Source organism: Suricata suricatta, chromosome 8 (genome assembly GCF_006229205.1).
Source record: "Suricata suricatta isolate VVHF042 chromosome 8, meerkat_22Aug2017_6uvM2_HiC, whole genome shotgun sequence".
Classification (NCBI taxonomy): Eukaryota; Metazoa; Chordata; class Mammalia; order Carnivora; family Herpestidae; genus Suricata; species Suricata suricatta.
The window spans coordinates 106501201-106515327 of record NC_043707.1 but is presented as its reverse complement, the minus strand read 5'-3'; the positions used below and the strand labels follow the sequence as shown (position 1 = coordinate 106515327).

The 14127-nt window shown below is 36.6% G+C and overlaps 1 protein-coding gene across 3 annotated transcripts in view; it reads left to right on the top strand.

Moving 5' to 3' along the window:
* Window positions 1-14127, top strand: part of MAST2 (microtubule associated serine/threonine kinase 2) — a 196886-nt gene that overhangs the window by 39530 nt on the left and 143229 nt on the right. The gene's annotated exons all lie outside the window — the stretch shown is intronic.

Below are 14127 nucleotides of genomic sequence, written 5' to 3'. Positions count from 1 at the left end.
CAGATAGGACAAATAATGAAATTATAATAAAAGAATATGGGCAGGGCATCGTGAAATGGCAACACACATATAGTACTTTCTGCTGAATAGTAGTAACCTGGTACTGTTACTAACCTGTACCATTACTAACACTAGGTCTGAAAGGGTGAGGAGAGGAAGTGATCCTTGGAACTTGGGAGATAGAGGAGCTGTGTATGTAGAAGGTTACCTGAAAATTGGCATGACTTGTGGTAGTGGGATGCAGCCAGCCTAACCTGACCCTGTAGGAACCAACCCAGGAGAATAAATTGCCCCCTAATCTCTCTGTTACCCTCTTTTCTTTCTTTGACCTTTGCTGGTGCTACCTATTGGCTGATTCCATCTGGACAGAAGCGGCAAGAGAACCTCTTGGTATATAGTTTGTAATAATCCTGCTTTTTGGGGTACAGAGGATGACCCAGAGGGGCAAGTGGATGCTATCTTGTACATCTTGCAGGTTTTGAACATTGAGCTTATTTATGTATGCTTTTGACTATGGATTACTTTATGTTAAATTATATAGCAGTTTTGTTCAAAGCATTGCTAATTCTTTTTCTTATAAGTATATTTTTAAAAATTTTATTTTAAGGGGCACCTGGGTAGCTCAGTAGGTTAAGCATCTGTCTTTGGTTCAGGTCATGATCTCACCACTTATGGGTTCGAGTCCCGTATCGGGCTCTGTACTGACAGCTCAGAGCCTGGAGCCTGCTTCAGATTCTGTGTTTCCCTCTCTCTCTCTGCCCCTCCCCCAATTACACTCTATCTCTCTTTCAAAAATGGATAAATGTTAAAATAATTAAGAAATTTTTATTTTAAATTCAGTATAACATGGTGTTAAATTAGTTTAAGGTATACAATAGAGTGTTCAGCAATTCTATATCTTACTCAGTGTTCATCAAGATAAATGTACTCAATCTCTTTCACCTGTTTCACACATTCTCCCCCCCTCCCCCAACACTCTGTTCTCTATAGTTAAGAGTCTGTTGTTTGGTTTGTGTCTTTTTTTTCTCTCTTTGTTTGTTTTTTAAGTTTTATGTAGTTATTTTTTGAGAGAGAGAGCATGAGGAAGGGAGGGGCAGAGAGAGGTAGAGAGGATCCCAAGCAGGCTCCATGCTGCTGGCCCAGAGCCCAATGTGGGACTTAATTTCCTAAACTGTGAGATTATGACCTGAGCTGAAACCAAGAATTGGATGCTTAACCAACTAAGCCACCCATGTGCCTCAGTTTTGTTTCTTATATTACACATATGAGTGAAATCATATAGTATTTGTATTTCTCTGACTGAATGACATCACTTAGCATTCATTATAACTCTGTAGCTCCAACTATGTTGTTGCAAATTGTAAGATTTTATTTTTTATGACTGAATAATATTCCTTTGTGCATGTGTATGCATATATACCACATCTTTTTTATCCATTCATCTATCAATGGACATTTGGGCTGCATCCATAATTTGGCTACTGTAAATAGTGTTGTAAATATTGTAAATAAACAGAGGTGCATGTATTCCTTTGAATTCGTGTTTTTTTTATTTTTTGGGTAAATAGCGAGTACTGTGATTACTGGATCAAACAGTTGTTTCTTGTTTTTGTTTATTATTTATTTTGAGAGAGACAGACACCGAGTGAGTGAGGGAAGGGCAGAGAGTGAGAGAAACAGAGACTCTCAAGTAGGCTCTGCACTGCCAGGACAGAGCCTGATGTGGGGCTTGAACGTATGAAACTGTGAGATCATGACCTGACCTGAAACCAAGAGTTGGACCTTAACTGACTGAGTCCCTGGATCATATGGTATTTCTAACTTTTTGAGGAACCTCCATACTATTTTCCATAGTGGCTGTACCACCAATTTGCAGTCCTACCAACAGTGTACAAGGGTTCCTTTTTCTCCACATCCTCACCACATTCTCACCAATGCTTATTGTTTCTTTTTGCCATTCTGACAGGTGTGAAATGATATTACTTGTAGTTTTGATTTGCATTTCCCTGTTGATGAGTGATGCTGAGCATGTTTTCATGTGCCTTTTGGCCATCTGTATGTCTTCTTTGGTGAATGGTCTATTTCTTCTGCCCACTATTTAATTGGATTATTTGTGTTTTGGATGTTGAGTTGTATCAGTTATTTATATATTTTGGATACTAACCCTCTACTGGATATGTCATTTGTAGATATCTTCTTGAATTAGTAGGTTGTCTTTCAGTTTTGTTGATGGTTTCCTTTGCCGTGCAGAAGCTATTTATTTTGATGTTTTCCCAATAGTTTATTTTTGCTTTTGTTTTCCTTGCCTCAGGAGACCTATCTAGAAGAATGTTGCTATGACCAATGTCAGAAACATTACTGCCTGTGCTTTCTTCTAGGATTTTTATGGTTTCATGTCTCACATATGGGTCTTTAATCTGTTGTGAGTTTATTTTTGTGTGTGATGTAAGAAAGTCATTCTTCTGCATGTAGCTGTCGAGTTTTCCCAACACCATTTGTTGAAGAGAGTGTCTTTTTCCCATTGCATATACTGTTGCCTTGTTTGTCGAAGATTAATTGACCACAAAATGGTAGGTTTATTTCTTGGCTTTCTGTTGTACTCTAGGGATCTATGTGTCTGTTTTAGTGCCAGTACATACTGTTTCGATTTCTCCAGTTTTGTAGTATAACTTGAACTCTGCAATTTGTGATATCTGCAGCTTGCTCGCTCTTTCTTTCTTTCTTTCTTTCTTTCTTTCTTTCTTTCTTTCTTTCTTTCTTTCTCTTTCTTTCTTTCTCTTTCTTTCTTTCTCCTTTCTTTCTTTCTTTCTTTCTTTCTTTCTTTCTTTCTTTCTTTCTTTCTTTCTTTCTTTCTTTTTCCTTCTTTCTTTCTTTCTTTTTTTTTTTTTTTTTAAATATCTATGTTGAGAGAGAAAGACAGGGCATGAATGGGGAAGGGGCAGAGAGGGAGGGAAACACAGCATCCAAAACAGGCTCCAGGCTCTGAGCTGTCAGCACAGAGCCCGACACAGGCTCGAACTAATAAACTGCGGATCATGACCTGAGCTGATGTCAGACGTTTAACTGACTGAGCCACCCAGGTGGCCCTGCTTTTCATTTTCAATATTGCTTTGGCTGTTTAGGGTCTTTTGAGATTCTATACAAATTTTAGGATAGTTTGGTCTAGTTCTGTGAGAAATGCTGTTGTATTTTAATAGGGATGCATTAAGTCCGATAGATTTGATAGTAATTGCTTTGGGTAGTATAGACATTTTAATGATATTTGTTTTCCCAACTCATGAGCATGGAATATATTTCCATTTGTTTGTGTCCTCTTGACTTTCTTATATCCTTTTGAAAAGAACAAGACTTTCACCTTTTGGTTAAGTTTGTTCCTAGGTATTTTATTCTTTTTGGTGCAATTGTAAATGGGGTTGTTTTCTTACTTTCTCTTTCTGAGGCTTCATTATTAATGTTTTGAAACACAATAGATTTCTATACATTGATTTTTGTATCTTGCGACCTTACTGAATTCATTCATCCATTTTAGTAGTTTTTTGGTGGTCTGTCATGAAAGGTTTTCCATATATAGGATCATGTCATCTGCAAATAGTGAATGTTTTACTTCTTCCTTATCAGTTTGGATGCTTTTTCTTTCTTTTTGTTGTCTGATTGCTATGACTTCTAGTACTATGTAGAATGAAAGTGGTGAGAGTGGACATTCTTGTCTTGTTCCTGATCTTAGGGGGAAAACTCTCAGTTTTTCCCCATTGAACATGCTGTTTGCTGTGGGTTTTCATATGTGGCCTTTATTATGTTCAGGTATGTTCCCTCCCAGTCTACTTTGTTGGGGTGCCTGGGTGGCTCAGTCAGTTGAGCATCTGACTTTGGCTTGGGTCATGATCTCATGATTTGTGAGTTCAAGCCCCATGTCAGGCTCTCTGCTGTCAGTGCAGAACCCGCTTCAGAATCTGTCTCCCTCTCTCTGCCCCTCCCCTGCTTGTCCGCACACATTGTCTCTCTCAAAAATAAACAAACATTAAAAAAAAAAGTAAAAAAAAAATTAAACCTACTTTGTTGAATGTTTTTTAAAAGTCATGAATGGATGTTGTACTTTGTCAGGTGCTCTTTCTGCATTTATTAAAATATTAAAATGATCACATGGTCTTATCCTTTCATTGATGTGATTGATGTATGATATTGATTGGTTTTTGAATATTGAACCACCATTTTTTTAAAACTTTTTAATTCAAGCTAGTTAACATATAGTGTTGTGTTATATTAGTTTCAGTTGTACAATATAATGAGTCAACAGTTCCTTATATCACCTGGTGCTCATCAGGACAAGTGCACTCCTTAATCCCCATCACCTATTTCACCCATCTCCCACCCCCATCCTCTCTGGTAACCATCAGCTTTCTATAATATAATTCTTGTGAACCACACTTCTATCTCATGAATAAATCTCACTTGATTGTGGTGAATGATATTTTTCATGTATTGTTGCCTTGGTTTGCTAATATTTTGTTGAGCATTTTTCCATCTATGTTCATCAGAGATATTGGCCTGTAGTTCTCTTTGTAGTTTCTTTACCTGGTTTTGGTATCATGGTGATGCTAGTCTCATAGAATAAATTTGGAAGCTTTCCTTTCTCTTCTGGTTTTTGGAATAGTTTGAGAAGAATAAGTGTGAACTCTCCTTTAAATCTTTGGTAGAATTCACCTGTAAAGCCATCTGGTCCTGGTCTTTTGTACGTTGGGAGATTTTTTGAATCAGTATTCCATTTCCTTGTTGGTAATCTGTTCAAATTTTCTTTCCTTTTTTTTTTCTTTCTTTTCTTTTGGTATGCTTACATTTTCTATTCTTGATATAGTTTTGGGAGGTTATATGTTTCTAAGAATTTATCCATTTCCTCTAATATGTCCAATTTGTCGGCCTATAACTTTTCATAATAATCTCTTACAATCCTTTGTATTTCTGTGGGCTTAGTTGTTGTTTCTCCTCTTTCATTTCTGACTTTGTTTATTTGAGTCCTTTTTCTTCCTTTTTTTTTTTTTTAATGAGTCTGGCTAAGAGTTTATCAAATTTGTTGATCTTTTCAAAGAATAGGTTCCTGGTTTTATTGATCTGTTTTGTTGTTGTTGGTGGTGGTGCTGCTGGTACTGGTTGTTTTTTGTTTGTTTTTGTGTTTTTTTTTTCTAGTTTGTTTATTTCTGCTCTAATCTTTCATTCTGCTGGTTTTGTGTTTTGTTCTTTTTATAGTTTTTTTAGTTGTAAGTTTAGGAAGTTTATTTGAGATTTTTCTTGCTTCTTGAGGTAGGCCTGTATTGCTATAATCTTCCCTCTTAGGACAGCTTTTGGTACATACCAATGATATTGGACTGTTGTGTTTTCATTTTCATTTGTCTCTATGTATTTTTAGATTTCCTCTGTGTTTTCTTGGTTCACCCATTCATTGTTTAGCAGCAGGTTACTATTAAAATTTTTTTTTAACATTCATTTTTGAGAGAGAGGCACACACATAGCAGGAGTGAGGGAGAGGTAAAGAGAGGAAGACACAGAATCTCAAGCAGGCTCCAGGCTCTGAGCTGTCAGCACAGAGCCTGACATGGGGCTTGAACTCATGAACCATGAGATCATGACCTGAACCAAAGTTGGACCCTTAACCAACTGAGCCAACCAGATGCTCCAGCAGCATGTTGTTTAACCTCCATGTATTTGTATTCTTTCCAATTTTTTTTTCTTGTTGTTGTTTTCTAGTTTCATAGTGTTGTGGTCAGAAAAGATGCCTGGTATGACTTTGATATTTTTGAATCTGTTGAGACTTCTTTTGTGGTCTAACATGTGATGTATTTTGGAGGCTGTTCCACGTGTACTTCAAAAGAATGTGAGTTTTGGTTTTGGATGAAATGTTCTGAATATATCTATTAGATCCATCTGTTCCAATGTGTCCTTCAAAGCCACTCTTTTCTTATTGATTTTCTGTTTGGATGATCCATCCATTGATGTAATACTTTTATTGTATTACTGTCTCTTCCTTCTTTTATATTATTTGTATTATATATTTGTTTTTAGCTGCTTTATGTAGTTGGGTGCTTCCATCTTGGTGCATAAATATTTACAATTCTTATATCTTGTAGGATAGTTTTCTTTATGATTATATAGTTTCCTTCTTTGTTTCTTGTTAATAGTGTTTGTTTAAAAACTTTTTTTTAACATTTATTTATTTTTTGAGAGACAGAGACAGAGCATGAGTGGAGGAGGGGCAGAGAGATATGGAGTCACAGATTCTAAAGCAGGCTCCAGGCTCCGAGCTGTCAGCACAGAACCTGATGTGGGCTCGAACTCACAAACTGAGAGATCATGACCTGAGCCAAGTCAGATGTTTAACCACTGAGTCACCCAGGTGCCCCTGTAGTATTTGTTTTAAAGTCTATTTTGTCCATCATAAATATTATTGTTACCCTGTCTTTTTCTTCCATATCCTTTCACATGATAAATGCTTTTTTATCCCTTCACTTTCAATCTGCATGTGTCTTTACACCCAATGTGGCACTCAAACTTAGAACCCTGAGATCAAGAGCTGCATGCTCTACTGGCTGAGCTAGCCAGGTCCCTGCCCCTAAATAGTCTTGTTAACACCATATTAGTGTAGGGTGGAGAAATTGATGAAGATGTTCTGCTCATCTTTTCTAGGATAAGCAACCCTCTTCCATCTATTTAGTCAAAAATGCATGTTCTAGCAGAAATATAGGTTCAAGAACCTACCATACAGTTTCTAAGCATGTTACATCCCCTTCTTATGTCCTAAATTTATTTAGTTATAAAATGAATCGTTTCAGTTAAATTAATAACATCCATTTATAAATCAAATTTACTTGAAGCAGGATTCAATGTGAACTATTAGGGTAATTTTTCTTAGCAGTCCTTATGTTTAAACTATTCCATTCCTTGGTGTTGTATTTACTAATCTCCTATTTTTTCCTCCTTTTCATGTTAGATATTGTCATTAGGCATAAGTCTCCTGACTCCTGCCATTGTCTTTATTAACTTTATCTTCAGCAACCATATGGACCCTACCAATATACCACTATCACAGTTGCTGGACCTCATCATCATCATTTCTAGTCTACCTTTGTACCCTCTTCAGGACTGTAGCCTGTGCATTGTCATACCACGGAAATGTCCCCTACCAAAATCATAATGCTGGATAAACCTCCTCACTACAACTTGGTGAATTCAACTCCTTCATTTACCAATTCTTTTTTTTTTTGAATTTTTAAATGTTTTATTTATTTTTGAAAGAGAGAAGGAGAGAGAGAGAGAGAGAGAGCTTGAGCAGGGGAGAGTCAGAGAGAGAGGGAGATACAGAATCTGAAGCAAGCTCCAGGTTCTGAGCTAGCTGTCAGCATAGACCCCGACGCAGGGCTTGAACCCATGACTGTGAGATCATGACCTGGGCTGAAGTCGGAAGCTTAACCAACTGAGCCACCCAGGCGCCCCCATTCACTTATTCTTAAAAGTATACCAGTTCTTAGGCTTATTGGCATCTCTGTTAGATTCTTCGGATTTCTTCCTATTCTTTCATCTTTACTTTCCTCTATTTTCCTCCTGTTTTAGCTTTGATTTCCTGGTCCATTAACTCTTTAACTCTTTTTAATGTCCCAAATCTTTTGTCGGGTTTTTTTTTTTTTTTTTTTTTTTTTTTTGGTCAGTCTATCTGGTAAATAAGTTTAGTAGACCTTTTACCTTTGTGTTACTATAGTCTGCTGAAGAAAGCCACACATGGAGCAAATAGGTGGCCCTGTAAAATTATGATGAATGATGTCAGTCAGTCCTCAGCCTTGTTTGCCAGTCCTACTTTTTTCTTTAATTAACTCATCATCTGTTCTCTATATGATCTCTTTCAGATTTCCTTGCATTTCTCAGGTCTCTAATCTCTTTGTTTTCTGGTTTTCTTTTTCTTATTATGATTATGTTTTGTTTATTTCTTAGAGTGAGTGTATGTGCTGAGGGAGTGGCAGAGGGACAGAGAGGGATAGAATCCCAAAGAGGCTGACAGCACAGAGCCTGATGTGGGGCTTAAACTCACGAACAGTGAGATATGACCTGAGCTGAATCAACGGTTGGACACTTAAATGACAGAGTCACCCAGGCGACCCTGGTTTCCTTTTTCATTTCACAAAGAAAATAGCTATAATTTGGAAACTTCATTAGCCTCTTTATTACTAAGATTACAGATATTTTGTTGCCTGTACCAGCTTTTTGTAATGTTAGAGTGGAAGAAGTATTCCTTCTCTTATCTCTGTTTATGCTCTGATTACACCTTTTCAAGAATTTTTTTGAAAATTTGACAGCGAAGGGTAGAAAAGAATTAAATAGAAGCTGGAAATGCTGTCTAGACTCTCTGTCTTTATTTCTTCATCTCCTGCTTGTTCTGTAACCCACTGCAGTAGGGCTTCCGCTCCTATCTCACATCTACCCCTGCGACTGTTCTTACAAAGGGCACCCTCGACTTTCATGTTTGTAAATTCAAGGGTGTTCTTGGATCTTTTGGCAGCATTTGTTACTGCTTACCCCTCTCTGAGTGCTCTTTTCTTGGCTTCCTTAATAGCATTCACAGTCTTTATTTTCTCCCATTTCCCTGCTTATTCTTCTTCAGCCTCCTGCAATTTAATCAGTGTCTATAAACATTAATATTAAAAAGTAAGGGTTTATTAGAAGAATGCAAAATTGCGTTTTAAGAATAAAACATGGGGGCGCCTGGGTGGCTCAGTCAGTTAAGCCTCCGACTTCGGCTCAGGTCAGATCTCACATTCGTAGGTTCGAGCCCTGCGTCAGGCTCTGTGCTGACAGCTAGCTCACAGCCTGGAGCCTGCTTTGGATTCTGTGTCTCCTTCTCTCTCTGACCCTCCCCCTCTCATGCTCTGTCTCTCTCTGTATCAAAAATAAGTAAAACATTAAAAAAAATTAAAAAAAAAAAAGAAAAAAAAGAATAAAACATGAAACTTTAAAGAAACAAGGTTGTGGCAGGAAATTTTGCTCAGAGTTCACGCTACTATGTCATTAGAGATACTGAAAAAGGATAAGAATCATTGATATATGTTGTTTAAATATTTTTTTAACCTTTAATTTTGAGAGAGAGAGAGAGAGAGAACAAGTTGGGGAGGGGCAGGGAGAGAGGGAGGCACAGAATCTGGAGGAGACTCCAGGCTCTGAGCTGTCAGCACAGAGCCCAACATGGGGCTTGAACTCATGAGTCGTGAGATCATGACCTGAGCCGAAGTTGGACGTTCAACTGACCGAGCCACCCAGGTGCCCCAGATATATGTTGTTTAAATTCCTCCTTTCAACAGTCTTATAAGGTAGATGACTGTATTCCTATTTCACCACAAAGAATGTGAGATACAGAAGGATGAGATGTGTTCAGGAAACAGTGCATTGTTTTTTCTTATTGGAAGGCCCAGGTTACAGTAAGGTAGTAGTAGAGGTGAAATCTATTGTTTCAGTGTTGTTATGGGGTGCCTTGAATGCCAAGAGGAGAAGTTTTTTACTTAATTTTTTAGATAGGACTGGTTAAAGATTTTTAAGCTGTGCAATTTTAGGAAAGGGAAACTATCTGGGCCAGGGGCTGATTGTTTATAATATTAGTTGCCGTGCCCAGATGGCATGTCCACTGGAAGCTTTTTGTAAGTGTCCTGATTTAACGAACTGAGCCTCTTTGGCATTCCTTTATTAGCACTTTGGCATATTTTTGATAGAATTCCTCTCATTATACAATAATTACTTGTCTGTATTTGACTTCCCTGTTGGATTTGAGATCTTCTGGAGAATTACTAGTTTATGGGTAATGTTAAACTTGGTAATCTTTACCCATGCCCATCTCTGTGCTTAGCATAATAAATGACTCCTGAATTAGTAAATGAATGAAGAGTTTGAATTTTGAATTTCTGGTCTGAACAGTTTATCATACTGTACCATTTGTATTTCTCAGGATTGGTGGATTAGAGACTGATTCCTACCTCCTCACTGCTGATACATATATGTACTTTGTTAATAAAATCCATTTTGATGGAGAAGTTCTCTAGCTTTAAAATTTGAAAGGCTGTGACTTTGCAGAGACTCATATAGTGGATAGTATACTCTATGCAAATCAGCTCTCTGTTCAGGTCTTGTGTTTGTTTTCCCCATAGACATAATCCAGCCGTTAGTTGTTTAAAGCAGCAGATGGAAGGAGTCCATGGAGATGTGGATTTATTAGCTCTCACAACGAAAGACCACACTGGTTGTCTAAGGATTAGAAATTTTTTGCTGAATGAAAGGGAGATGAATCCTGCTTTCTGTGCTATTTTCAGCAGTATGGCTAGTTCTTTTTTTTAGAGTCAGTTTTAAGAAGACCAGAAAAAGATTTTGTAAATAAACCTTCTTTTAAGCCCCAGGCTGATGGTGCAGCTGCCATAATTATATGAGCGGCAGCTTTTCTTTTCTCCTTGTTGAGTGCAGACTGAATCAGTCTTATAGTTAGTGCTATATTTACTCGTTAGAGAGTGTAACAGCCTGCTTTATATATATCTATATATACCTTTATATCTACTATATATAAAGCACTGTTATACTCTCTATATCTGTCAAATTAGGAAATTTGGATCAACATCTCCTGCAATCCTTTGGAGAGTGAATAATTTTTGTAGTCTGTCCCATAGTTTGAAGGATGAGTAATTACGAATTGGCAAATAATGTTTTAAGCCTCTTCCTAAAAAATATAGCACTGCCTTTGTTAACAGTCTTTTTTTGTGACTTATTGGAAAGACCATCAACTTGCCTCATGTTACCCATGTTTACTAGGATTCTGGAAATTATAAAATTGGAAAGTTTAAAACATTACTTACAGGATGTTTGACAAAATCCTATCATGTGAGCTAATCTATCACTCTAGAACTCTTAAAAATATGTATATATCTACATATACATACACAATGTATATTATACATACATATTTATAAAATATATATACATATTTTTAAGTTATAAATTAAGACCCTAGAAACATCTTTAAACTTGGCTGAAGTCTGAAAATGGCAGCTAGTGACCAAAGAAACGATTCGGAGATCAATGAAGCCTGAGTAAAACTAGACTTTTTCATGCTGTGCCCTTTTAGAAGTCTGATGGAATGGGGAGCTTTTCTTGTGACAGTACTATCCAGCAGTGAATAGATGAATGAATTCATCCATGCTCAGAACACACCACACGTGTACTAGCCACTTCCAGGACATAAAAGAGCGGGGAAACCGACCTTAGCAGTGATCTAAGCTCATGAAGAAAGAAGCTTTCTTGACTGCCCAAGAAGTGAAGACCAGCATATCTAGCGATAAAGAAACAAAAGAGCCTGTGACAGTATCGAAAGAATCTGACATTTGCTTTGTCTATACAAAGGATGAAAGGAATTTTGCCGACTTAGTCAGAACAATAACTGGTTTTATATCAGCTTCAGCCTAAAATACAGGCATCAGAATAATATGTTTTTCTTTGTGTTTCTGAAGAATTGTTATCCTTTTAAAAACGTATGTGAAGTGGTTTTGTTTTTTGGAATGGAAAACGTGACATGGATTTTAAAAGCTCAGTAGCTGCAGGTGGAGACTCTCTCGTTTTGCTGCCAAACCTTTTTAATAAGCAATGAAGTCAGGATATCAAAGATTGATTTTTTTTTTTTCCTGGGACCTTTATCCTTTTCCTGGCACTTCAAATATTTTTAACCAAAGAGGTATGCCTGGAAAAGAAAAACAAATGTGAAATATTTTTCCCTATTTTGGTGGTGATTCAGATCTGCCTGTACTGCTTTGAAGAAAGACGTGGCTCTGATGTGAGGTAGAGATCGTCTGCTCATACTGGACTGAGAGAGAACTGATTTAGTGGAGCGGTGGTTAGTGGTCTCAGCATGGCGAAAGGAATTGATTGTTTGCTGCTTTGCCCAGCAGTAAGTAAGTAGGTACTAGTAGTTGACTGTCTGGGGAGTGGCTTTTTTTGTCTGATATCTATTATGGATGATTCCAGTATTCTGCGAAGGAGAGGGTTACAGGTGAGTAACAGAAAGCCTTTTTACTGATCTCCTTCCTCTTAGTGTCTTTTGAAAATGTGCTAAATAGATTGCTTCAATTTTATTTAATTCATTTGAAGCAAGGTAGAATGTCACTAAGTTCTTCTTTATTCCATCATGTATAGTTCTAATTAGAGAAATTGTCTGAGACCCTTCTACTTTGATAGAAAAAATGCTGCTTGCATTTACTTATATTAAATGAGTGGTGCAATTAAACCAGACCTTTATAGGATGTAAACCTAATTTTTTGTTAGACATTAATGCTGACAGATTGTTTATAGTAAACGTATTTTGCTTCTAACCACTGTGCCTGCTTCCCCACATCCTCTGGTTAATTAAGTCACATATATGTGTAATATCTATTTGAGTCTACACATAGTTGTGGGAACTTTTTAAAATTATCACTTTGTATATATGTGTGTGTGTGTACACACACACACACACACACACACACACACACACATACATACAATATAGCCATGTATTGAAGCCATATATCTGACCCCTGTTTTAGAAGCTTTCTCCTCTTTAAGTCTTGGGTAATTGGGCACATGAAGAGGTAAGTAAGTATAATAATGAGGGAAAAATGGAGAGACTGGTCTGTAGCATTCAATGGAGTTTCAGTGTCCTTAGCATTGAAAGAATACTTAACTGCATTTCTTTTAAATTTTCTGATTAATTTTTTCATGCTTTGTAAAGGAGATCATCCTGTCTTGGTTTTATTAATAATGAATAAACCAATTTAATTAACATTGAATGAGTTTTAAGGATTAACATAGTGAAGCTTTCACTATAAAACACTGAACTAACTAATCAATCAACCTGTGAACGTCTCCTCCTGAAATGTAGCTATTTCTTTTGTTTTTATTTTGTTTGATATTCATAAAGTCCCCCCATTTTTTGTACAAAGCACCTTGGGTCTTTTTAATTATCATGAATTAACATTATTTTGGTTTCTTTAAAATATTCAGAAAGAAAACATACAGAATTGGTAAAATTTAGGTGAATTATGGTATTTGCAGTTATTATTTATCTTTCTTATTAATGGTATTATGAACATTGAAAGCCTACTGGGAGCATTCACTGAATCTTCAGCACTTTTCTAGTGTGACTGGGCTTTAAAGTCGGTGCCTTGTTTTAATTTCTCCTGTTAGTACAATTGCTTTAATGAATTTGTCATTTGACTTCTTGGGGATATTTTAAAAAGTATTAAGTATTCAAGAAGACCTCTCATAAATAGTCATGCATATTCCAGTAGCTATTAATAAAATGGCTGGCTCTATAAGCACATTTAATTGCTTTGCCTATTTATATCTTTAACTTTTTAGTTGCCCACATTCTGAAAGGGAGTCCTATTTGTTGAGTAGAGAATATTTTCAATTATTGTGCCTGTTTTGTGTTGAATCCATCATTTTCTCCCTAGTGAATGAGTCACTCTCCAGTATCCACTAACCCTGTTTACTGATGTCCTTCCTCTTGAGTCTTTGTTTCTATGTAGCAGGAGTTCCAAATTGCCAGATTACAGACACTGGAGGATGTTTTCTTACAGCCTCCTTCCTCCCTGCGCCCCCTTGCCCCTTCCAGTCAATATTTTTTATTACTTCTAAAGTTCCTTTTCTGAAAGGCTGTATTGGAACATTCTGAAGTAGAAATAATATTTGAAAAGCAGCGGTTTGGATTATTTGTTTTAAAACAGGTAAATTATATTAATGTAAAATTTCAAAAGTTAGTTTTAGATTTATGTACATAAGCACACGAAAGCTAGAACGTATCCAGTGTATAGGTAATTTACTGGATAACCTCAAATTAGAAGATGAACATCCAAATGAATTTTTGGGACTTACTAATTGAATTTTCATGAATAATTTAGATTTCTTAAAAGTTTTCCAGAAAATCAGCTAAGATACAACCTTTGCTTTGATCCTTCCAGTTTTCTTTGCCAGGTTTCCTGGGAAGTGGCAGTGTAATAAATAGTTAATTTATTGTATGCCTGTTTTGTGCCCTACTTTGTTAGCCTATATATTATCTCATTTAGTCACCATGATGTTGATGAC